This window comes from Schistocerca gregaria, chromosome 1 (assembly GCF_023897955.1).
Source record: "Schistocerca gregaria isolate iqSchGreg1 chromosome 1, iqSchGreg1.2, whole genome shotgun sequence".
Taxonomy (NCBI): domain Eukaryota; kingdom Metazoa; phylum Arthropoda; class Insecta; order Orthoptera; family Acrididae; genus Schistocerca; species Schistocerca gregaria.
The window spans coordinates 185,963,894-185,989,781 of NC_064920.1; positions in this window are offsets into that span (position 1 = coordinate 185,963,894).

Sequence of the window (25,888 nt, forward strand, 5' to 3'; positions counted from 1 at the left end):
GTTGTAGTTATGGTATGACAGCGAAGCCTGGTAGATATTCCAATGCGTCAATGCGGAACCGATTTACATTGGGGAAAAATTTGTTCCAATTTAGGCCAACTCTAGAGCTGTGAATGCAAGAAAGACGTATAAAAAGGCTTCGATAGCTAGGGATTAGGAATGGAACATGTGCAGAAAAGGTCAAACAGGTGACAAAGGCATTGCGTTTATTTTATTATTAACCACGACTACACAGTTTGTGCAATATGAGCACCAGAGATATCGACGAGTTATTGTACAGCGCCCGATTTCCACCTGGTGGCCAAACTGAAATCCCGTGTAAATCGTTCCACATTAACGTATTAGCAAAGCCATCAAATTTCGCTGCCATGCAATAATCACAGCCCCCACTGGACGTCTGTCAGTGACTGCACTTTAATTATAACCACCCGCTAGTATATCTCACACCCGGTTATTAGGCCACGCTAGTTCAATGAAATCTGATGCCCCTAGGGCCACGAACACTAAAGGAACCTAGCGTCGCATGGAAACGTCGTCGAATATTATGTTCCCGACAAAAGTTATTCCCCATGACCTAATATATCACCTCTACGCCTTCGTCGCAAAGACTTTGGAACGCCCTCTGTATAAGTATTTTCTCCAATATTATTTCAGTTCCTCGCCTACCCTGAGCGATTGCTAGTGTTACAATGCTGCATTTGACAGTTATTATAAATAACACAACATGGAAGAGTCAACATTAATTTATCCTTTGTAGTGGTTTTATGCCATATTAAGAAATAAACAACCAGCCACTTATCTTATTTATTGTTATTTATGCCATGTGTAATACATATGCAAATCTTCACTTACCACATCGCTAAAAGCATCGATGCATACTGCATCCGGCTGGCCGCTGTGGTCGAGCGGTGCTAGGCGCTACAGTCTGGAACCGCGCGACCGTTACGGTCGCAGCTTCGAATCCTGCCTCGGGCATGGATGTGTGTGATGTCTTTAGGTTAGTTAGGTTTAAGTAGTTCAAAGTTCTAGGGGACTGATGACTTCAGATGTTAAGTCCCATAGTGCTCAGAGCCATACAGTAACCAAATTGCAATCTCAGTTTCTAATAGTGTTTTAATTGAAGATTTAGGTATATTTTATGCCAATTGAAGAAACACAAAAGTCCGAACCACGTGTTGGCATAAATGACAATACATAAAGAAGGGTGCTGGAAGCGGTATTTGTTAAAGTGTGGCAAGAATTCGTAACGTTAAAGTTGTGACCAACCTGAAAGTTCGTTAGAACACCACAGTGCTCTATTAGCAGAGCCCTATCGAGGTGATTCTCTTAGGAATGGCCGATTAAACTGCAAGTAATCCATTAATCGATATAGTCCTGGTCATCAGTTATGGATGTACCGATATTTCTTTCACGTAAATAAAGTTTTCCTAAACGATTATTCATACGATTAATCATCAATTGTAAATTCTCGTTTCAAGCGGCTCCGTTTTCAAGATCTCTTGGCAGTAAATGCAGCCATTAGCACGTTAAACAGTATTATTCAGCAGAATCAGGCACAGAAAAAAAGCCGAAGTCGAACAATCACATATCCAGTTACCGGCTTCCGCAGAAGATGTGTGGAGCATTCGTGAGGCGTCGGTTTCAAAACACCAGCTGTATAGCTCTACTACAGTCAGGGCCAGTTTAGAGGTCGAAGCGATAGAAGCCACAAAAAAGGGCGCAGATCTGCGAGGGGTGCCAGGGGGGCAAGATTTGTATTAGGTGAGCATCACAGTTAGTAGCGAAAACTGAAACGGATGAAAGTGGACAAGGAAAAAAGAAGGAGGATGGGCGCCAAATGATAAGTCTCTTGTGTATAAAAATGTCCTCCAAACGGCCCTGGCCGCAGTAACAGCACAAACAATTTAGTCGTTGAAGTTCGACTCTATTTACCCCAACCTGTAACCAGTCGAAAAACATCTTGTCTGCAACTCTGGAAAGACAATAAGGCATCATATCCTGTTCCGCATAGCGTGGCTTGTAAATATCGGAACAGTGACTACCTCTGTTCCTTCTGATCGCTATCTAATGCAGGATACACAGCAACAGATGGCCATTCGAGACTCACTGGAAAACTGTTACATAAATTAGTGCTCCTCAATTCGCAAACTGAAAAATTTTCGTGTTGTAAGCATTTTCATTACCGTCGTCGTCGTTGTTGTCTTCAGTCCTGAGACTGGTTTGATACAGCTCTCCATGCTACTGTATCCTGTGCAAGATTCTTCTTCTCCCAGTACCTACCGCAACCTACATCCTTGTGAATCTGCTTAGTGTATTCATCTCTTGGCCTTCCTCTAAGATTTTTACCCTCTACGCTACCTTCCAGTACTAAATTCGTGATCCCTTGACGCCTCAGAACATGTCCTACTAACCGATCTCTTCTTCTAGTCAAGTTGTACCACAAATTTCTCTTCTCCCCAATTCTGTTCAATACTTCCTCATTAGTTATGTGATCTCCCCATCTAAGTCTTCAGCATTCTTCTGTAGCACCACATTTCGAAAACTTCTACTCCCTTCTTCTCTAAACTATTTACCGTCCACGTTTCACTTCCATTCATAGCTACACTCCATACAAATACTTTCAGAAACAACTTCCTGACGCTTAAATCTATACTCGATGTTAACAAATTCCTCTTCTTCAGAAACACTTCCCTTGCCAGTCTACATTTTGTATCCTCTCTACTTCGACCTTCATCAGTTATTTTGCTCCCCAAATAGCAAAATTCATTTACTACTTTAAGTGTCTCATTTCCTAATCTAATTCCCATAGCATCACCCGATTTAATTCCAATACATTCATTCTTCTAGTTTTGCTTTTGTTGATGTTGATCTTATATCCTCCTTTCAAGCCACTGTCCATTCCCTTCAACTGCTTTTCCAGGTCCTTTGTTGTCTCTGACAGAATTACAATGTCATCGGAAAACCTCAGAGTTTTAGTTTCTTCTCCGTGGATTTTAATTCCTACTCCGAATTTTTCTTTTGATTCTTTTACTGCTTGCTCAATATACAGATTTAATAACGTCGGGGATAGGCTAAAACCCTGCCTCACTCTTTTTCCAACCACTGCTTCCCTTTCATTCCCCTCAATTCTTATAACTGCCATCTACTTTCTGTACAAATTGTAAATACCCTTTCGCTCCCTGTATCTTACACCTGCCAGCTTAGAATTGTCAAAAGGTTTCTGTAAGTCTACAAATGCTAGAAACATAGGTTTGCCTTTCCTTAATCTTTCTTCAAAGATAAGTCGTAAGGTCAGTATTGCCTCACGTGTTCCAACATTTCTACGGAACCCAAACTGATCTTACCCGAGGTCGGCTTCCACCATTTTGTTCCATCCGTCTGTAAAGAATTCGCGTTAGTATATTGCAGCCGTGACTTATTAAACTTATATTTCGGTAATTTTCGCATCTGTCAACACCTGCTTTCTTTGGGATTGGAATTATTATATTCTTCTTGAAGTCTGAGGGTATTTCAACTGTCTCACACATATTGCTCACCACATGGTAGTTTTGTCAGGACTGGCTCTCCCAATAGTATCAGTAGTTCTAATGGAATGTTGTCTACTCCCTGGACTTTATTTGCACTTAGATCTACCAGTGTTCTGTCATACTCTTCACTCAGTATCATATCTCACATTTCATCTTAATCTACATGCTCTTCCATTTCCATAATATTGTCCTCATGTACATCGCCCTTGTATAGACGTATATGTGTTAAAAGCAACTATTAATTGGTAAATTCATATACCACTATTATACTGCTGGAATTACCATGTGTAACTTTTCATCCCCGATTCATTGATATGAATATTTGTCACCACTTAACTCGTGGAAGGCTTGGAATTGCATAATAAACTGAGCATGTTTATACATTGCTATTCGTAAAGAGTACATGACTTTTATTTGATTGTTATTCTGGAAAAACCATTTTGTCACTTGAAGGTATAAGGTACCTACCCGAACGGTTGCTTTCACGGAAACACGGCCGGATTTCCTTCCCATTTTTCCCAAGACGATCTTCTGCTCTGTCTCTGATGATCTCGTCGTCTCCGGGACATTAATCCTAAGCTTCTATTCTTATTTTTACTTCTTTCCCAGGACGTTCTTCGCGTTTGTATAGCTGACATTCCTTCTCTGATTGGCTTTTCTGTATTCCTTGGTTAGTCTTTCAGTTTATCGTAGCTGGTCGCAGCTGGCACAGTTACATAGCTACTCAGCGGAAGCTGCGCTGTATCTCACTTTCTGTTCTGCCTAAGTTTCACAATATAAATATTTCTGTAGCCTTTCGGAGTACGCTGTCTCCTCGTTGAGATAGAATTCATGAATTTCCTGCAACTGTTGTAAACATAACACCAGTAATCCCAGCGTTTCGGCTCTGATCTCAAATTTCAGCACTGTCCCATTCCATTCCTCCTCAGGTAATGAATTCGCCCAGACGCAACCCCTTACTCCCAAATCTAGTCCGTACACTCTTACATGTCACAGATGAGTATTTCTCTCCTTCATCTTTCCTTTTCAGAATACTCTTGTCGTTTCCATTGATTACTAATCATTTCCATCGTCTGCCTATACCTTTACGCTTCCCTCAAACAGAAACACATGAAGATACCAGTTATCTGTTGATGACGACGAGTGAACAAAAACCTGTTTCGAAAAAATCAACAACTTTGTCTCATTGAGTTCAGTGCCACTACGCATCATCACACCTTTGTGAATTCACAGCTCTATTCTTTAAATTGTTAGATTTTATTGAGAACTCTTTACTGTGGCCCAGTGGCTTGGGGGCTTTGCCCATACTACAAATTCAAAAGTACGGGGCGCAATCCTCAGCCAGTCCTTGTGTTTTTTCTATCTCTTATAGCTTCTCCCCATGTTTTTTTTAATGTAATAAAATGCAAAACTACACCGTAGATTTAAATGTACGTTAAAATCGGGAGAGGTACGCGGGATTACCTACCCCTTGTGTCCCTATCTTCTGTCTACGAGAAGAAACCCTTCTCTAACCGCCGGCCGCGGTGGTCTAGCGGTTCTAGGCGCGCAGTCCGCAACCGCGCGACTGCTACGGTCGCAGGTTCGAATCCTGCCTCGGGCATGGATGTGTGTGGTGTCCTTAGGTTAGTTAGGTTTAATTATTTCTAAGTTCTAGGCGACTGATTACCTCAGATGTTAAGTCGCATAGTGCTCAGAGCCATTTGAACCTTCTCTAACCCCGTGATTGTAAACGCGCGTTCTTGTCACAGAGTCTTTTCTACGGTGTCGTTTCACCTCGGTAGCACCATAAAGAAACTCCAACCGCAGAATACGCAGTCTAACATTACGTGGAAACAGTCCGCTTGGTTCACACAATTACCGTCTACCCGGTTAGCTCACCTTCAACAAAAGAATTCTTGTCGCTATTTCGCTACAGTATTGTAGGATCTCCAAGGTCCATGAGTGGATGCTAAAGTAGATACGCTGAACGGTTAAGCGGAAAGCCTAAATTTCCATAGCCTGACGGGAACTGGAACTCCAGTCCTCCAAAATGCGAGACCAGATGTAAAAGCCGCTTAAGCTTAAGAAAGGCTGATTTGGAAAATATTTTGTAAATTTAGAGGGAAGCATAGGCACGCATTAACATCTTCGCCAAATTAGTAATAGCTGCAGTTTTTCTGCGTACGTAGCGTACATTAATTAGTGTCATCTTTATGAGTAGACAAGTGAGGGGCAATGTACCCAAACAGTACGTAATATTTCAAAACATTTGACGGAACATACTGAACACGGCAAAACAAGTAATCAAGGCGAGGTGGAAAGCTTAATCGCAAGACAGAAGGAGAGCAACATGGACGGACTGAGAATAATTAAAAATCCAACTATGTTAGATTCGTACCTTTGTAAGTATATCAAATTCCGTATCGGTAAAGTAGTGGGGAAAAGTTATGCAAACCAAATATTCACTGATTACATGACATCGTCACACCTTTGAAGCTCCAGCTGAATTCCAAGACCACAAGAAAGGGAGCAAGACGTATAACGCAAAATTTCCATCTAGCCTAACGAATAACCATTACGTTGTTTCTAACAGGAAAGCACCGACGCACATTAAAGAACAAATATGCTCACCGCATTACCAGGAGTTAATGGCATAGTCGGAACTAGAAGCGTTATAGCCGGCAGCTGTGGCCGAGCGGTTCTAGGCGATTCAGTCTGTAACCGCGCACCGCTACGGTCGCAGGTTCGAATCCTGCCTCAGGCATGGATGTGTGTGATGTCCTTAGGTTAGTTAAGTTTAAGTAGTTCTACGTTCTAGGGGACTGATGACCTCAGATGTTAAGTCCCATAGTTCTCTGAGCCATTTGAACCATTTGAAGAAGTGCTATATCTCTTGCGGATAGTTTCCTGCGGAACACATAACTATATGACCCACAGTGTATATATTGGGGTGTTCCAGGAGATGTGACAGAAATGATAATTCGAATCAAAAACGTCTAGTAAACATGGCTCGAAAATGTGTAACTTTAGAGCCATGAACACTTCATCTTCCACACTGTAAAATAAATTTCTTCTACTCCAGACCTCTTCTTTCCATATCTTGAGAGTTTGTTATATACACTGAAACAAGAAAAAAAATGTCCGGTAAACAAGGGCTCTAAAGTGCACACCTTAAGAGCTATGAATACTAGTTCATCTTGGCTACTGTGAAACGGCCGTCCGTTGTGGCCGAGCGGTTCTAGGCGCCTCAGTCCGAACCGCACTGCTGCTACGGTCGCAGGATCGAATCCTGCCTCGGGCATGGATATGTGTGGTTTCCTCAGGTAAGTTAGGTTTAAATAGTTCTAAGTCTATGGGACTGATGATGTTAAGTGCAATAGGGCTTAGAGCCATTTGAATCATTTTTACTGTGAAACAAGGGCATATCGCTCTTAAGGTATGCATTTTCGAGCCAGTCTGTACTAGCTTCCTCCTTCGGTCTCCCTCCTAAGAATCGTCAGGGGCATTTTCCCTGATGTTTCAGTAGATATTTGCTGTTTCGTTTTTGCATCATGTAGCTGGAATTAGCATATGCAAACAATAGAGAAAAATAACAGACTTTGGCCTATTCGGTTACTCTTTATGCAATTAAGAAACAGTCTAACAGTTGTAAAGTTCCAGAATGAGATTTTCACTCTGCAGCTGAGTGTGAGCTTATATGAATCACAGTTTTAATCTGCCAGGAAGTTGCATATCAGCGCACACTCCTCTGCAGAGTGAAAAATCTCATTCTGGAAACATCCCTTAGGCTGTGGCTAAGCCATGTCTCCGCTATATCCTTTCTTTTGAGGAGTGCTAGTTCTGCAAGTTTCGCAGGGGAGCTTCTGTAAAGTTTGGAAAGTAGAAGTCGAGGTAATGGCAAAAGTAAAGTTGTGAGGCGTGAGTCGTCCTTGGGTAGCTCAGTTGGTAGAGCACTTGCCCGCGAAAGGCTGAGGTCCCGAGTTCGAGTCTTGGTGCGGCACACAGTTTTAATCTGCAAGGGAGTTTCATATCAGTTGTAGAGTTATTTCCGTCTTCTCCCCACCCCGTCTACACCAGTGGGCTAGAGTCGACTCATGTGGGTGAAGAGGGCTCATATTTCCTTACACGTTCAATTCCAAATCGCAAAATCACGCTATCACAGCCTGCACTCGAGATGGCCTATGAGCGGCAAGTGCTGCTGAGAGCATCGAGAACATGATGAAAGAACGTCAGGGCCAACTAAAATTCGACGGCCACATGTGAGGCAAGACCCGATCTCTCTTGACACTTTTTACATACTCGTATTATTGTGTATGAACAACGTATCACAGTTATTATGTTATCGATTTGAGTATATACCTTAACCAGTTGTTCTCCCTATTTGCTATTTCCTGAAGCTGAGTCATGTCAACTGCCACTAGTCAGTAGGAGGCCTTTTCTTCAATTACCCGTATCTGTATCGAATCCCGCCAGCCTGTGCAGCCTATGCTGTTATGAAGCTATCTGGAAAAGAAAAGAACTGAAAGACAGACTAGGAGCAGGTTCATAGATCTGGTTGAGCAAAGGAAATGGAAAAAGGAAGAAAAGATGTAGTCTTAAGAGCTGAAGGTCAGGTTCACAGTGGGGTCCTTAGAGCATAACTCAGCTGGTCAAAAATAGTCACGAACATTACAATTCATCCAAAGTAATCTCAGCTAACAACAGAAAGTCTTGCTTTGGGTGGATTCAAGGGTGAAATTTGCTTCGGAATATGAGGGCAGTGTGTCAACAATTGGTAAACCTCTCTCAGTAAACAACTACACACGGACCTACTAATCTGATCAACGGATCGGCATCAGCAGTTTCCTCAGACCTTGCTCTGCATAACAAACTTTCTAGGTGTATATTTAAACTTTATATTCCTCACAGACTTGGGAACTAAATAGTGTACAGGACGCGCCTGGCAGGACGCATACGATGTAGATCATCCGTTTTACTAGACAAAGATGCTTTATCCAAGCAATTACGATACATCGTGATTAATTTCTGGTCCTGTCATAAACCTAGCAAGTGGAGTGTGTCGTTATGTCATGTTGTAATACTGGCCGAATGCTCCTCCAGCACACCAAGTATCTTTATTTTGTCATCTCGTCAAATCAACTGCGATTTTCTTGGTTCGTGAATTGGCTGATTCATCCCTAATCAATAAAGCGAGACAAGTTATTCTTCCTGTTCCTTAGAACGTTAGAAGCAAAGAGAAATGGGTCAGTGATTAAGACATTTGACATGTATTTGAGACAATCAGATATTAATTTCTCGTCTAGTTACCCTGATATGAACTCCTGAGTGTTTCCAGAATGCCTTCAGGCGGATATTGAGATGGGTCCTTCAAAGAGACTGTGACCTATTTCGTCATCCATCCGTGTCCAACTGAGCAGGTGTTCACGGGCTGCCAATTGCCTCTTTGGTCGGCACGAGCAGTGTTTCGTTAGCGCAGCACGTACTTTTCCCAGCTGTGCATTCAGAATTCGACAGGGGACGGCGGCCCAGGTCTGTCGCAACTGCTGGCAGCGATTGGCACATTGTGGGGAACGTGCTCTACCGCTGGAAGAGCACACCTGTCGATTCGCTTGTCTTTCGTCATGACAGTCAGTGTGCAGTTTGTCGGTATGCGGTTCCCTCTTATGCACGTTATCTGGCTCCAAGTAATTCTAAGCCGAGTGACTTGAGTACGCATTCCGTGGTAGTCGATATCAGTGAACGTACCCTCTATGATGTTAAGCTATGCTTTTGAAAATATGCTAGTGTAGGTCATAACATCTTCCAGAGCGTCCAGAGCTGTGTGAGGTGGTTTCATTACCAGGAGTTTTTGTTCCGTTCGTTACCGCAATTCCATAAATTACAAACAACTGTAACGATGATACTGGTATTACCTCGCTGTGATTATATTCCTGACGATAATTTTGGTTTAGAATTTCACATACTTTTCAAATCAGTAAATGCAGTAGTCTACGAAATTTTCCTTGTACACTCTAAAAGAGAAAAACACGACGAAGCACGCAGGATTTATCCAAATGGGTCAGAAATTTTTAGAAGTGATGTAAATGTATGGACAGTTTCTTAAAAACTGAATGACATATTCAAGGTAAAGAGCTTCACAAACTGGGCAAGTCACTAAAGCGTTGGACCGCCTCTGGCCCTTATACAAGTAGTTATTCGGCTTGGTGCTGCGTGATTGAGTTGTCATTCCTCCTGAGGGAAATCATGACACATTCTGTCCAATTGGCGCTTTAAAGCTACTAAATCCCGAGATGATTGTGGTCTCTGCTTCTAATGCTCCACACATTCTGAATTGGTGAGAGGTCCGCTAACAGCGCTATCCAAGGGGGTCTGGGAATCACAAAACCAAGCGGTATCAGCTCTTGCCGTGTGAGAGTGTAAGTCCGGGATCGCTTTTTATTAACGGCAAAATATCCTCGAACGAGAAAATTACATTCAGACATAGCCTAATGTGAAGTTTTCACTTTATTTTGCTGTGAATAAGCTATTGCTTCCACTTAAGTTGCAGGACCGTGTGTTACTTAGCTTCAAACAAACGTGGTTTCAGCAGAAATGTGCCACTTGACGTACTGCTCGACGCTCGATGGCAGCCATTCCGTCCGTTGCTTGAAGCCGGAGGCCTTTCACGTAACGCCGACGTTACGCAACCTCTGTGATCTCCCCATACCGCTGACTGCTACTTCCTAAATATGTTGCAAACAGACCACAACACTCCAAACAATGGTCCACAAAAAAGATTGATCAGTGCCGCTAAAGAAATCTTTTATCATTTAACTTAATCTTACAAACTGCCTGGCAAACAAGAAGACCAGCTTTTATTTATAAAAAAAAAAAAAAAAAAAAAGCAAACGAAGCCGTTTTATGGTCAACGTCATCCGTAATATAGAAAATATTACACACATGTTCCTACGTTTAATTACGTATTTAGTTCTGCTATTAAACTAAATATTTATTGCTGTCATATTCACTCATCTCGACACTGTCTAGATAATACACTCCTGGAAATTGAAATAAGAACACCGTGAATTCATTGTCCCAGGAAGGGGAAACTTTATTGACACATTCCTGGGGTCAGATACATCACATGATCACACTGACAGAACCACAGGCACATAGACACAGGCAACAGAGCATGCCCAATGTCGGCACTAGTACAGTGTATATCCACCTTTCGTAGCAATGCAGGCTGCTATTCTCCCATGGAGACGATCGCAGAGATGCTGGATGTAGTCCTGTGGAACGGCTTGCCATGCCATTTCCACCTGGCGCCTCAGTTGGACCAGCGTTCGTGCTGGACGTGCAGACCGCGTGAGACGACGCTTCATCCAGTCCCAAACATGCTCAATGGGGACAGATCCGGAGATCTTGCTGGCCAGGGTAGTTGACTTACACCTTCTAGAGCACGTTGGGTGGCACGGGATACATGCGGACGTGCATTGTCCTGTTGGAACAGCAAGTTCCCTTGCCGGTCTAGGAATGGTAGAACGATGGGTTCGATGACGGTTTGGATGTACCGTGCACTATTCAGTGTCCCCTCGACGATCACCAGAGGTGTACGGCCAGTGTAGGAGATCGCTCCCCACACCATGATGCCGGGTGTTGGCCCTGTGTGCCTCGGTCGTATGCAGTCCTGATTGTGGCGCTCACCTGCACGGCACCAAACACGCATACGACCATCATTGGCCCCAAAGGCTGAAGCGGCTCTCATCGCTGAAGACGACACGTCTCCATTCGTCCCTCCATTCACGCCTGCCGCGACACCACTGGAGGCGGGCTGCACGATGTTGGGGCGTGAGCGGAAGACGGCCTAACGGTGTGCGGGACCGTAGCCCAGCTTCATGGAGACGGTTGCGAATGGTGCTCGCCGATACCCCAGGAGCAACAGTGTCCCTAATTTGCTGGGAAGTGGCGGTGCGGTCCCCTACGGCACTGCGTAGGATCCTACGGTCTTGGCGTGCATCCGTGCGTCGCTGCGGTCCGGTCCCAGGTCGACGGGCACGTGCACCTTCCGCCGACCACTGGCGACAACATCGATGTACTGTGGAGACCTCACGCCCCACGTGCTGAGCAATTCGGCGGTACGTCCACCCGGCCTCCCGCATGCCCACTATACGCCCTCGCTCAAAGTCCGTCAACTGCACATACGGTTCACGTCCACGCTGTCGCGGCATGCTACCAGTGTTAAAGACTGCGATGGAGCTCCGTATGCCACGGCAAACTGGCTGACAGTGACGGCGGCGGTGCACAAATGCTGCGCAGCTAGCGCCATTCGACAGCCAACACCGCGGTTCCTGGTGTGTCCGCTGTGCCGTGCGTGTGATCATTGCTTGTACAGCCCTCTCGCAGTGTCCGGAGCAAGTATGGTGGGTCTGACACACCGGTGTCAATGTGTTCCTTTTTCCATTTCCAGGAGTGTATAACCACGTGAATGTATGGTAGATGAATCACGGAATCCCTTTGCTGGGTTCGAAGAGATAAGAAGGAACTGAAAAGACAAAGAAACGGAAAGTGGAAGATGACATAACTAAACATACAGGAGCAACACGGATGCGAACAATCGAAGACTGTAACGGCTGGAAGAGTCCTATTGCACCAGTGGATGTTGTGTGTGTGTTGGAATCCTTTGGCTCCTCTGGGACAAAATATTCCATTTTATTTGAAAGACACAGGTTATTCCAAATTTTGAAACATATTTGAGCGAATATAGACAGAGCTACATCGCTGACTTTGCATCTGAACAGTGTTAATGTCTATGTACATAACGTGTTGTCGAGATGTGATGTGTTTGTTCAGAAATGTGTGTGAAATCCTATGGAACTTAACTGTTACGGTTATCAGTCCCTAAACTTACACACTAATTAACCTAAATTATCCTAAGGACCCATGCCCTAGGGAGGACTCGAACCTCCGCCGGGACCAGCCGCACCGTCCATGACTGCATCGCCCTAGACCGCTCAGCTAATCCCGCGCGGCTACGACGTGTTTATATAGTAATTTTTCAGTAGAAGTATAATTACAATGGGAAATGTACAGTTATTTTATTGTTCTGAGACTAATCTCACGAAGCGAATCATTTCAGTACAGTCTGAGAGCCCCGTTAACTTCATATTATTTATTATTGTTAAAAGTATGTAAACATGCAGAAGAAAGTAGCAAGCCATTAGGCCCGAGGAAGGCTAACATTTATACTGATATGGAGTCTGTTCTTTCGGAGATATCCGCCTATAATGAAATTAGAATTATATTAATATTTCCAGCTGTTGACGGTCGTTGATATATATCAACGGGGACAGGTGAAAATGTGTGCCAACACCGGAACCCGAACCCGGGATCTCCTGCTTACATGGCAGACGCTCTATCCATCGGAGCCAGCGAGGGCACAGAGGATAGTGTGATTGCAGGGCTATCTCAGGCACGCCTCCCGCGAGACCCACATTCTCACCTCATATGTCCGCACACTACATACCTAGTTTTCCACCCCAACACACTCATTACTCGTGGAAGACATTCTTACCAAGTCCCGTAAGAATGTAGTGCGTAGACATACAAGGTGAGAATATGGGTCTCGGTGGAGACGGCTGCGAGATAGTCCCTGCAGTCGCGGTATCCTCTGTGTCCTCGGTGGGCCAAATGGATAGAGCGTCTGCCACGTGAACAGGAGATCCCGGGATCGGGTCCCGGTGGGGGCACACATATTCACCTGTCCCCGTTGATATGTATCAACGACCGTCAACAGATGGAGGCATTAATATAATTCTAATTTCAGGCTAAACTTTTGGCCCTGTCGATTCCGTTTGGCGAATATCTTTTCTAGAACGGCAAAGGCGCAGAAGGCAGACACTGCGAACAGAGATGGGGTTGTCATAACGTTAACTGTAAAATTACTGACCATGTACTATAATTCCATAGGATACTCCTGGAAACCATTCAGTTGCTCTGTAAGAATGAACGCACATTCCGCACTATGTATCATGTGGAACTAAGCTCGCATGTCTCTTTTACAGGTTCCCCAATACAGTAAGATATCTAGATCCAGACACGAGCTCACAGCTTGTTTTTTGTAAACCTGTGATATATATATATATATATATATATATATATATATATATATATATATATATATATATATATATAACGAGACCTCCTAAGCCAAAAAAGACCATACGGAATTTAAGACAAAATAGGAGATTGGATCAATTAGAAGACATCGTCGGATGATAGAGAAGTCATCATAATTTTACGGAAGTGCCTGTAGACGACCACGATTTGCTAATAGAACATGCATTTGACACTCAAAGTAAACAAAGAAGAATGTCGTGAGTGAAAACAAGAGATTTTTCTCCTTTTCCTTCAGTCTTTTGACTGCTTTGATGTGGCCTGCCGTAGCTTCATCTCCTGCACGAACCTTTTCATTTCAGAGTAGCACTTAAATCCAATGTCTTCAATTATTTGCTGAATATATTTCTGAGTATATAGTCTTCGTCTATAGTGTTACGCCCTCTGTGTCTTCCGCTGATACACTGGAAGTTGGGCCGGCCGTCGTGGCCGAGCGGTTCCAGGCGCTTCATTCCTGAACCGCGCGTCTGCTACGGTCACTGGTTCGAATCCTGCCTCGGGCATGGATGTGTGTGATGTCCTTGGGTTAGCTAGGTTTAAGTAGTTCTAAGTTTTACCCCTAAAACTGATGACCTCAGATGTTAAGTCCCGTAGTGCTCAGAGCCATTTGAATCATTTGAACTGGAAGTTGTTGCCTGATGCCTTCTCGTATATGCCCTTATCCTCTCCGTTCTTCTACTGAGCGTTTTCTGTGGTGTCACCGCCAGACACCACACTTGCTAGGTGGTAGCCTTTAAATCGGCCGCGGTCCGGTAGTATACGTCGGACCCGCGTGTCGCCACTATCAGTGATTGCAGACCGAGCGCCGCCACACGGCAGGTCTAGAGAGAATTCCTAGCACTCGCCACAGTTGTACAGTCGACTTTGCTAGCGATGGTTCACTGACAAAATACTCTCTCATTTGCCGAGACGATAATTAGCATACCCTTAAGCTACGTTATTTGCTACGACCTAGCAAGGCGCCATGATCAGTTTCTATTGATGTTGTAAATCATGTACCGTCAAGAGCGACGTTCTCCATTAATGGATTAAAGTGAAGTATTCCACCAGCTACGTCCGTTTTTCTCACTTCTAATTCCCTTGTCTTGTTCCAGACCTCACGCCAGCCTGCGTGAGCTAAAACGCGTGCATTTCGGCCTCCTTTACTAACACGGTTGGCTCTCCTGCCGACCACAACATTTTCTATGTTTGTTATTAGGGGAACAAGTGCAGGTAGTGTGATCATTGGTACCTTAATATGTTGCCACTTCAGTGTGTTAGTTGTTTTCTTCTCAGAGTCTAACAGTATTCCCGCAAACATGTCACATAACCTAGTACCTGATTTTTCTTCACGATCTTAACTGCGCTGTGAAATTAACTACGCCTCTCAGCATAGATTAAAGATGATGTGTCCAAACACGCACGCTTCAGTACTTCACCTGCTGCTCAGAGGGAAATAAGCATTAGTCGCTTCCACATATTAGTTATTGAATTCTAATTTTAGCAATACCGAAGTTAATCACAACTGAAGAATGACTATGACAATTCGTCTTGGGCAAATGAACGCGGAATGACCGCATAAATCTACTGAGATAAAAGGAGGTGGAGTCAGATACCATTAAGCAATTCATTTGAACGTTCTAAAGAAGTGTAATTTAATCACGACGGAGGTCGTTGACGAAGCGCTCCCCATATGGATTTTGGATCATTGTACTTACTCTTATCCAACGGCCTTGACTTAGTGTTAACACCGGTCAGATCAGCGCAGTTAAGCGCTGTCGGGCTGGGCTAGCACATGGGTGAGTGCCGCGCGGTCTGCACTCAATCCTTGTGAGGCAAACTGAGGAGCTACTTGACTGAGAGGTAGCGGCTCCGGTCACGAACGCTGACAGCGGCTGGGAGAGCGGTGTGCTGAACATATGCCCACCGTATCCGCATCCAGTGACGGCTCTGGGCTGAGAGGATGACCCGGAGGCCCGTCGGTACCGTTGGGTCTTCCAAGGCCCGTTCGGACGGAGTTTAGTTTGCCACTTTCATTTGAAGTACAGTATAAAGAAGATTCAGAGAAGAGCTGTGCGATCTGTTACAGATTTGCTTATGGAGCGCCCCTCTTACAAAAAAGGTTCAAATGGCACTGAGCATTATGCGGCAACTTCTGAGGTCATCAGTCACCTAGAACTTTGAACTACTTAAACCTAACTAACCTCAGGACATCACACACATCCATGCCCGAGGCAGGATTCGAACCTGCGACCGTAGCGGTCGCGCGGTTCCAGACTGTAGCGCCAGAACCGCACGGCCACTCCGGCCGGCGCCCCTCTTACAGCCACCTATATTATGTATGTCTTGTGTCACAACTTAAGCATTAGTTTCATGAAAACAAGAACTTTTGTTCCAAAATGAGGCAAGAAATGAATACATTCATCTTGAGATTGAACCTCGTCCAGCCGGCAGCTGTGACCGAGCGCTTCTAGGCGCTTCAGTCCAGAACCGCGCTACCGCTACGGTCGCAGGTTCGAATCCTGCCTCTGGCATCGATATGTGTGATGTCTTTAGATTAGTTAGATTTAAGTAGTTCTAAGTTCTAGGGGACTGATGACCTCAGATGTTAAGTCCCATAGTGCTCAGAGCCATCTGAACCATTCTGAAGCTAGTCTGTGTATGTTTGCTTACTAATAGATTTATTTTTGGAGATGGTCCGCTTTGAGCATAACACAAATTTTGTTTTTCTTTTCATTTCCCACGCATGTTTCCCTGAAGAGTCACCATCCTCAGTCGGTTTCTTATTCTCTTCCTATAACACAAGAAAAAATGCTCTTTACTACTTGTATACACATGAGTTTGAGTTTTCGAGATAGCATTTACATATTTCAAAAACAGGCAAAGTTTTCTATGTATACCTTTTGGATTTCCTGGATTTTTATGTTATGTAATGCAGGTGTTTTGTTTCACAATTTGTCATCTGCAACCACATAGAACTTAACATAGAACAGTTATTTACTTCGAAATTTTACAACAGGGCATGTTATGGTTATGTGTACCATTAACTAATACTATGCAGAAGATCTTGTGTGTGTGTGTGTGTGTGTGTGTGTGTGTGTGTGTGTCTTTGTGTGTATGTTTGGAAAATGGGGCGTTTGGGGTGTTTATGGGATGGTTTTAACTGATAATTCTTTGAGCGCAGAGAACAGTATTCCATTGCAGAAAACTGTGTATTAATTAACTACTTGTTTTCTTTCAGTTACGGCTTTTTTACTTGGTGGTTATCTTAAATAATTAGTTTTTGTGGGGGACTGTTACTGCAAATTTTTTAGTCAGTGTCGATATTGTTTGGACTGTGCGAATTTTCTAGTCAGAATCGATGTTGGTTGGACTGCTTTTCGTGTCCATAAGGTGTTCAGTAAATGTAGAATGACAGCTGTACTTTTCAATGCTCTTCTATGTTCTGTGTATCCGGTATTAAAGTTCATACTTATGCGTCCTACGTAAATTGGTCTACAGTCCTGGCATGTCATTTGGTAAACGCCATACCTGTTATCAGAATGAAATTTTCACTCTGCAGCGGAGTGTGCGCTGATCTTCAACTTATTGGCGGATTAAAACTGTTTGCCAGACCGAGACACGAACTCGAGACCTTTACCTCTCTCGGGCAAGTGCTCTACCGACCGAACTGCCCAAACACGACTCGTGACCCGTCTTCAAGCTTCAATTCCGCCAGTACCTCGTCCCCTACCTTCCAAACTTTACAGAAGCTCCTCTGCGAACCTTGCAGAACTAGCACTCCTGAAAGAAAGGATACTGCGGAGAGGTGGATTAGCCACAGCCGGGGGAATGTTTCCAGAATGAGCTATTCACTCTGCAGCAGCATCTCTTAAAAAGAAAATACGGAGCAAAACGTATTTAAATATTCGGCCCCTGTGCTTTTCTTAGAACTCGTTTAATGAAGCCCCTCAGGGAATTTTATGCCGTTTCGAACGGGTAGGTGCGTCGCTGAGGTAAGAAGTAACAGAACAGGACACAGAATTGTTGCCAGGCAGACTCCAATCAATACTGTTCCAAATGGATCAAATGGCTGTGAGCAGTATGGGACTTAACATCTGAGGTCATCAGTCCCCTAGAACTCAGAACTACTTAAACCTAACTATCCTAAGGACATCACACACATCCATACCCGAGGCAGGATTCGAACCTGCGGCCGTAGCAGTCGCGCGGTTCCAGACTGAAGCGCCTAGAACCTCTTGGCCACGACGGCTGGCAATCAATACTGTCTACGGAATTTGTGAGACAAGTTCTGCTTCGACGAAATGTAAATTGAAAATAAGAAGTGAAACTGACTGTAGAAGAGGAGCAGTTCTCACAAGTTCTACAACAATGCAAAGAGAGACTGATATCGGTCAAAAGGTGTTCTGTATATTCTATGCCTTAATAAGTATCACTCTTTCCACTGTTCTCTTTATCATGAGTTACATTACAGTGATTTTAAACATACTTTGAAATCCTTGCAATTCAGTCTTCAGTGAGAAAATTTTTATATAGAGAGTTATGGTAAATGAGTTTTAAAACTGTTCAAAAAAAGCTTTGCCAGCACTTCATCCGATCCACTAACGAGCAGCATATAACTTATAATGCAGCTGGTATAGAGGCGCGACGTATTTCCTTTGAAAGAGGGATAAAGTTCTGGATGGTGTACTACTCAGTGCGCAGCTAGGTCTCGAGAAATACATTCTCAGTCCGGAATTTTCGGTCACATTTATGAAATAGTCCAGAAATGTGATCGGAAAAAAGTACAAATCATTCCATTTTCAAGGACAGTTGTTGGATTAATGAGAGTAATTATAGGCCCATGTCAGTGGCGCCAATCTGTTGTAGAGTTATGGGGCGTGTTTAATGCTGACATATTATGCTATTTTTGGACAATGAAAAGCTCCTCTTTAAAAATTAACATTTATTTCGCAAACAGACATCTTGCTAAATACAGGCCGTTCAGTTCGTCGATGAAATCCAGTAAACCATACACCGAGGCACCCACGTTGACGCCGCGTTTCTTGACTTTCGGGAGGTATTTCACGTCGTTCCCCTTCTTAGCCGAACGAAATCGACAATGTAGGGTAACACTACCACAAGGGAGTTTACTAAGGCAGCTTCTGATTACTGTTTGTGTATGTGTGCGTGTGTGCGCCCGCGTGTGTGTGAATGTGTGCGCTGCCAGGGCGTTCGCGCACTCGCTCACGTGTGTGTGCGTGTGTGATTGAGTGATCTAGCGGAGAACATTGGAAGCTCAGACTGCGTGAGACGATTCGTGGACGGTGTTGCTATCTGTACGTCAAAAGACTGTAGCGAAATGCAGGACGAGTTGCAGAAGAACGACTGTTGGTTCAGGGGCGGCAAAGAGTTAACCAAGGAGTCCATTATTGTTCGATCATAGTATTGACGTTAGATCACTGGGAACAGTAACTACCGTAAAATACCTGTCAAAAGCCTGAGCCATGCCGACTTCCAGTTTTGTAGCTGGCTGCCCCAGGTTCTCCGCTGAGGACCCATGGCGTCATGTGCTCCCACATATTGCCAATTGGGTTTAAATCCGGGAAGGTTGGTGGTCAAGGGAGCACGATAAACTCATCCTGGCACTCTTCGGTCCACACACTTACAAACGAGGTGTGTGACATGTTGCATTGTCCTGTTGGTAGATGCTATAGTGCCGAGGAAAAACAAACTGCCTGCTGGTGCGGACATAGTACCAAGAATAGAATCACACTAGTGTTGAACCGTTGTGCCTTCCAGAAAGACGAGATCCCCTGGTATGTGCCACGAAAAGATTCCCCCAGGCGACATGGCTTCCTACAGCCGCCTGGATCCTTTCGACCATTGTTGCCGAATGTTTCTTTCGGGCGTTTCACGCCGTACACGCTAACGGGCATCATTATGATCGAGCATAAAACATGATTCATCAGCAAAGGCCACCTGCCCCAACTCAGTGGACGTCCAGTTGGGGTACTGACATCTAAATTCCAGCCTTCTTCGTCAATGAACAGCAATCAGCATGGGTGAATGAACCAGACGCTTGCTGCGATGCCCAAACACAACGACGTTCTCTAAACTGTCATTGAGGAGGAGGAGGAAGGAGAGATTAGTGTTTAACGTCCTGTCGACAACGAGGTCATTAGAGACGGAGCACAAGCTCTGATTATGTATGGATGGGGAAAGAAAGTAGCCGTGCCCTTTCAAATAAACCATCCCGGCATTTGTTTGAGGAGGCTTAAGGAAATCAAAGTAAACCTAAATCACGATAGCCAGACGCTAGTTTGAACCGCAGTCCCCCCGAATGCGAGTCCAGTCTGCTAGCCACTGCGCAATCTCACTCGGTTGTCGTCGATGAGACTATGTTCAAAACAGTTGCACATCTATTCGTCCATGTCCATATACACAGCTATCATTTAGCCCCATCATCTATGACCCACACCGCAGCTGCCTCAGCATCAGTTTTTGATAGCGCCATTTTATCATACACTGTACACTTTAACCATGGCAGCACGTTGTAATGGTTCTTTATTTACGTGACCATTACGGCACGCCAACCCCAGTTCTCGATACCAGTAATATCGTACTGCTTTTCTGGGAAGTAACAGACATCGTTTTGTGACAGTACACGAAGGAACTTGCCCCCCTTCTTGCAGCGGTGTACCGTAGGTCTCTAAAAGGGCGTAGCTTTCCAATGGATTGGAAAAGGGCACAGGTCATCCCCGTTTTCAAGAAGGGACGTCGAACAGATGTGCAGAACTATAGACCTATATCTCTAACGTCTATCTCTTGTAGAATTTTGGAACACGTATTATGTTCGAGTATAATCACTTTTCTGGAGACTAGAAATCTACTCTGTAGGAATCAGTATGGGTTTCGAAAAAGACGGTCGTGTGAAACCCAGCTCGCGCTGTTCGTCCACGAGAATGAGAGGGCCATAGACATAGGTTCCCAGGTAGATGCCGAGTTTCTTGACATCCGCAAGGCGTTTGATACAGTTCCCCACAGTCGTTTAATGAATAAAGTAAGATCATAGGGACTATCAGCCCAATTGTGTGATTGGATTGAAGATTTCCTAGATAACAGAACGCAGCATGTCATTCTCAATGGAGGGAAGTCTTCCGAAGTAAGAGTGATTTCCGGTGTGCTGCAGGGGAGTGTCGTAGGACCGTTGCTATCCACAATATACATAAATGACCTTGTGGATGACATCGGAAGTTCACTGAGGCTTTTTGCGGATGATGCTGTGGTATATCGAGAGGTTGTAACAATGAGAAATTGTACTGAAATGCAGGAGGATCTGCAGCGAATTGACGCATGGTGCAGGGAATGGCAATTGAATCTCAATGTAGACAAGTGTAATGTGCTGCGAATACATAGAAAGAAAGACCCCTTATCATTTAGCTACAATATAGCCGGTCAGCAACTGGAAGCAGTTAATTCCATAAATTATCTGGGAGTAGGCATTAGGAGTGATTTAAAATGGAATTATCATATAAAGTTGATCGTCGGTAAAGCAGATGCCAGACTGAGATTCATTGGAAGAATCCTAAGGAAATGCAATCCGAAAACAAAGGAAGTAGGTTACAGTACGCTTGTTCGCCGAGTCCTTGAATACTGCCCAGGAATCCGTACCAGATAGGGTGGATAGAGGAGATAGAGAAGATCCAACGGAGAGCAGCGCGCTTCCTTACAGGATCTTTTAGTAATCGCGAAAGCGTTTTGTAGATGATAGATAAACTCCAGTGGAAGACTCTGCAGGAGAGACGCTCAGTAGCTCGGTACGGGCTTTTGTTGAAATTTCGAGAACGTACCTTCACTGAGGAGTCAACCAGTATATCGCTCCCTCCTACGTATATCTTGCGAAGAGACCATGAGGATAAAATCAGAGAGATTAGAGCCCACACAGAGGCATACCGACAATCTTTCTTTCCACGAACAATACGAGACTGGAATAGAAGGTAGAACAGATAGAGGTCCTCAAGGTACCCTCCGCCACACACCGTCAGTTGGCTTACGGAGTATGGAAGTATATGTAGATGTAGAATATTCACATTTGGTTTTATTAATGTATAGGTACTCCGATGTATCGATATATTACAGTGATATGGCTCTTATGTGTATTCATTTCTTTGAGACTGTCATAATATTTGACTTACTTGTAACCGTTTTAGCACGAATACGCACAGAGCAGTGTTTGTTTCACTTTACAGAAGTTATTTCGCTTTGTAAAAGAACAGTCAAGTCTTGTGTTTGGTTAAAGTGGAAATTAAATATTTGAAGATTGATACAAAGCTGTTTTCTTGATGATGTGACAATTAAGAAGAAGTATATGTGACGTTATAAGAAGTTTAATAAAATTGTGGTTCGTGAACACCAAGTCAAAAAACATTTCTACCAATCCATTGATCTGGGATTGTTTGATCGTTAAGAATTTCCTGAAAAACGCATTTGTTTGGTCTTCAAATATTGCTAAAATACAGATCTGGACCTTCTAGCAGTCTAGAATCAACAAGATGAGCCATAACAACTTCGACGAAATCTACGTGGGAATCTATTCAAGATAAGTGCCAAAATTAATGTCTTTTTTTTACAGTGGCTTCATTATTTTCATTCTGACGAGACCATCCACAGTCAATAACTTTGTTATTGACCGATAAAGCAAACATATGCTGCATGAGCAACGTTATTAATCTGATTTCTAGCCTACTTTGCAATTGGTGGTATTGTTAGAACGTGAACATTTAAGAAACTTAGGCGTTTTGGAAATGCTTCACCCTTGCCCCGAAAGCCAATGATTATGCCCTTTTCGGCTTCAGATAAGCGGCTGCGTTTCCGCATTTAGGGCAACGATAGCATTGTTTTCCGCGTCCCCCCGGCACGATTTGTATACCCTCCACTGCTAATGCTTCCACCTGCCGCCTATGAGTGGTTGCTGCACGTTGGCGTCGAACGTAGACGGTGGTCACATTGTTGCGACGCGCGGAGTGGCCGCGCGGTTTGAGGCGCCATGTCACGGACTGCGCGGCCCCTCCCGCCGGAGGTTCGAGTCCTCCCTCAGGCATGGGTGTGTGTGTTATTCTTAGCATAACGTAGTTTAAGTAGTGTGTAAGTCTAGGGACAGATGACCTAAGCAGTTTGGTCCCTTAGGAACCCACACACATTTGAACACATTGTTGCAACTGGACAGTGTAAAACAATGGGAAAAGGTGCCAGGCTAACAAAGCACTTGAAAAATCGGTTTTTGAGTACTGTTCTTCTCTTTTGGACCTTTACCAAGTTAGGGAAAAATATTTGTTTTGATGTCCCCTATAACCTCTCAGAGTTTGTCGGTTTAAATACTTTTCACCTTGTAGAGAAGAGAGGCCCATTTTGATCCGGGATCGTCAGATGGCACAACATTACTGATAAGTTAAACAAAGTGAGACGCTGTGCCTCACGGAGAGGTTTACCGATAAAATCTCGTCAACATAAAACTTCCTTCAAAATACGTCTCGCGAAATTACCACGACGAGAAAATCTGCTATATTGCAGCTCATGTGGTGGTTTATCGACAGTCGTTATTCCCAGCCATTCGTGAATGGAACATGGAAGACTGGGAAAGCTAGATGTAGCTTAAGAAAACACGTACTCTGTTAATTCTGAAGTCTCTTATCACGTTGAAATAGGTGAAGAGAGATTACTTACGTGCTTGATGTGTGAAGTGATATCTGAAGTGAAAAATATTACCTGGCTCATCCTTTACAGCAAGAATAGTAGTGGAACCAATATTGCGCCCTGAGGCGCGACAGATACGTGAAAGGGGCCAGGCCTCGCACAAGAAGAAGACTGTGACAGTGACGCAGCTTCGTTTAATCAGAAGGGCCGGCTGGCTTGGAGGCGACACAAAATACGAGGCAGCTGCCAGGGAGGGGGTTATGTATGGCCTCTACCCGAGGGACCGATGGTCAACGGGAAGCGGAGTGCACCCTGCGGCGCAAGAGCAAAGTTCACGGCCGGCCGCCCCAGGGAGTGTGACGTCACACCGCCCACAGCGGCCGGTCAGCAGCCGAGAGGGCGGCGCGCGCGTCTCACCTGAGGGCGCTCACGGTGAGCCCAGCGGATTAGCCAATACGTTCAGCACGCTCTCCCCAGCACGAGAAGCAAGGGCGGTCATGAAATTTTAATTACAACACTGAAAAAATCGAGCTGCGGACACGAGACTTGGTGTTAATCCTTCTCCACATTTTTGCCAACGATAGATAACTTGGCGGAGACTTTGGTTGCAGAAGTTTGCATTTTGGCTGTTCAGGGAACGTTCCACCTCCAAAATCACATCGTCGCTATTGTGGAGAAGCCTGGCAAGAAATGGTTTTCTTCATCCAAGGAAACAGGGCGCCGTAAGAAGACAACAAGGAGGGACGTAGAATTTAATAGCTCAAAGAAGTAACATTTCTGGCGATGCCCTCTACATAATAAGCTGGTTCGTTGTAATTGATCTGAAACAATCCCTTCCCGCCATGTTTGGTACTGACAGCTTCCCACAACTCGTATGGGCATTTCGTTAGCATACTACGAGGGTCAGTCAAATAAAAACCGAAAATGCACCACTGTGTGACCTTGGAATGGTTCCACTCAAACGTAATCACCATACGTGTTAAGACATTTATCGCACTAGGAGATGAGATGATCCAATTCCTATTTCGCAGAACGCGGTTGTCTGCTGACGGATTGACAGTAGCACCCACTCTTGTATTTCCTCGTCCGACTGAAACAGACGTCCACGTATCCCGATTGGCGATGTAGGTGCGGGCGTTATCGTGCAGTAGTGTGGTTCCGTCTGACAGCATTTCTGGACGTTTGGAGCTGATGGCGCGTCACATTTTCTGTGAAGTGTCTTCTTAGCGCTGTGCACTGATTATGGTTCCACGCTCGAGGAACTCAACGAGGACCCCTGCAATCGAAGAAGAAGGTCATCATGAACTTGCCGGAACTTGTATGAACAGCTTTGGATTTCTCCCTCGGGAGTAGTGGGGTGTTACCACTATTTTCTTTGCCGTTTGCCCTCAGACCGTCGGAATCGGACGAAAGCTTCGGTCCAGCGATTTGGCTGGGAAACACTACAACATCCTCTGTACAACACAGATCCTTTACCGTGTGATTTTCACGTCTGTAGGCACCTGAAGAAAGTCACGCATGGACGTCGGTTTCAGTCGGACGAGGAACTACTAGAGTGGGTCCGGTTGTGCACCCGTCAGTGGCTGACCGCGTTCTACAAGTCTGGAATTGATCGTGTCGTCCAGAACCGCGCCGCTGCGACGGTCGCATGTTCGAATTCTGCCTCGGGCATGGATGTGTGCGGTGTCCTTAGGTTAAGTTAGGTTTAAGTGCCCACCCGGTTGGCCGTGCAGTCTAACGCGCGGCTTTCCTGGCGGGAACGAGCGCAAGTCCCCGACACGAATCCGCCCTGCGGATATGTGTCGAGGTCCGGTGAACCGGCCAGTCTGTGGGTGGTTTTTAGGCGGTTTTCCATCTGCCTCGGATAATGCGGGCTGGTTCCCCATATTCCGCCTCAGTTACACTATGCTGCGCAAACAAGTTCTCCGCGTTCGCGTACACCGCCATTACTCTGCCACGCAAACATAGGGTTACACTCGTCTGGTGTGAGACGTTCCTTGGGGGATGGGGAGTCCGCCGGGGGCCGGAGCGCACAATAACCCTGGGTTCGGTGTGGGGCGGCGGAGGGGTGAAGTGGACTGCGGTTGTCGTGGTGGGGTTGTGGACCACTGCGGCTGCGGCGGGGACGGAGCCTCTCCGTCGTTTCTAGGTACCCGGTTAACATACAACACAGTACAATAGGTTGAAGTAGATCTAAGTCTAGGGGTCTGATGACCTCAGATCTTATGTCCCCGCCGGCCGCGGTGGTCTCGCGGTTCTAGGAGCGCGGTCCGGAACCGTGCGACTGCTACGGTCGCAGGTTCGAATCCTGCCTCGGGCATGGATGTGTGTGATGTCGTTAGGCTAGTTAGGTTTAAGTAGTTCTAAGTTCTAGGGGACTGATGACCACAGCAGTTGAGTCCCATAGTGCTCAGAGCCATTTCTTATGTCCCATAGTGCTTAGAGCCATTTGAACCATTTTGATCGTGTCGTCTTCGAGTGGGATACATGTCTAGAGCGTGTGGTGATTACTTCCGAATGGAACCGGTCGCAGGCCCCCGCTGTGGCGGGTGTTCGGTCTTCGTTTTACT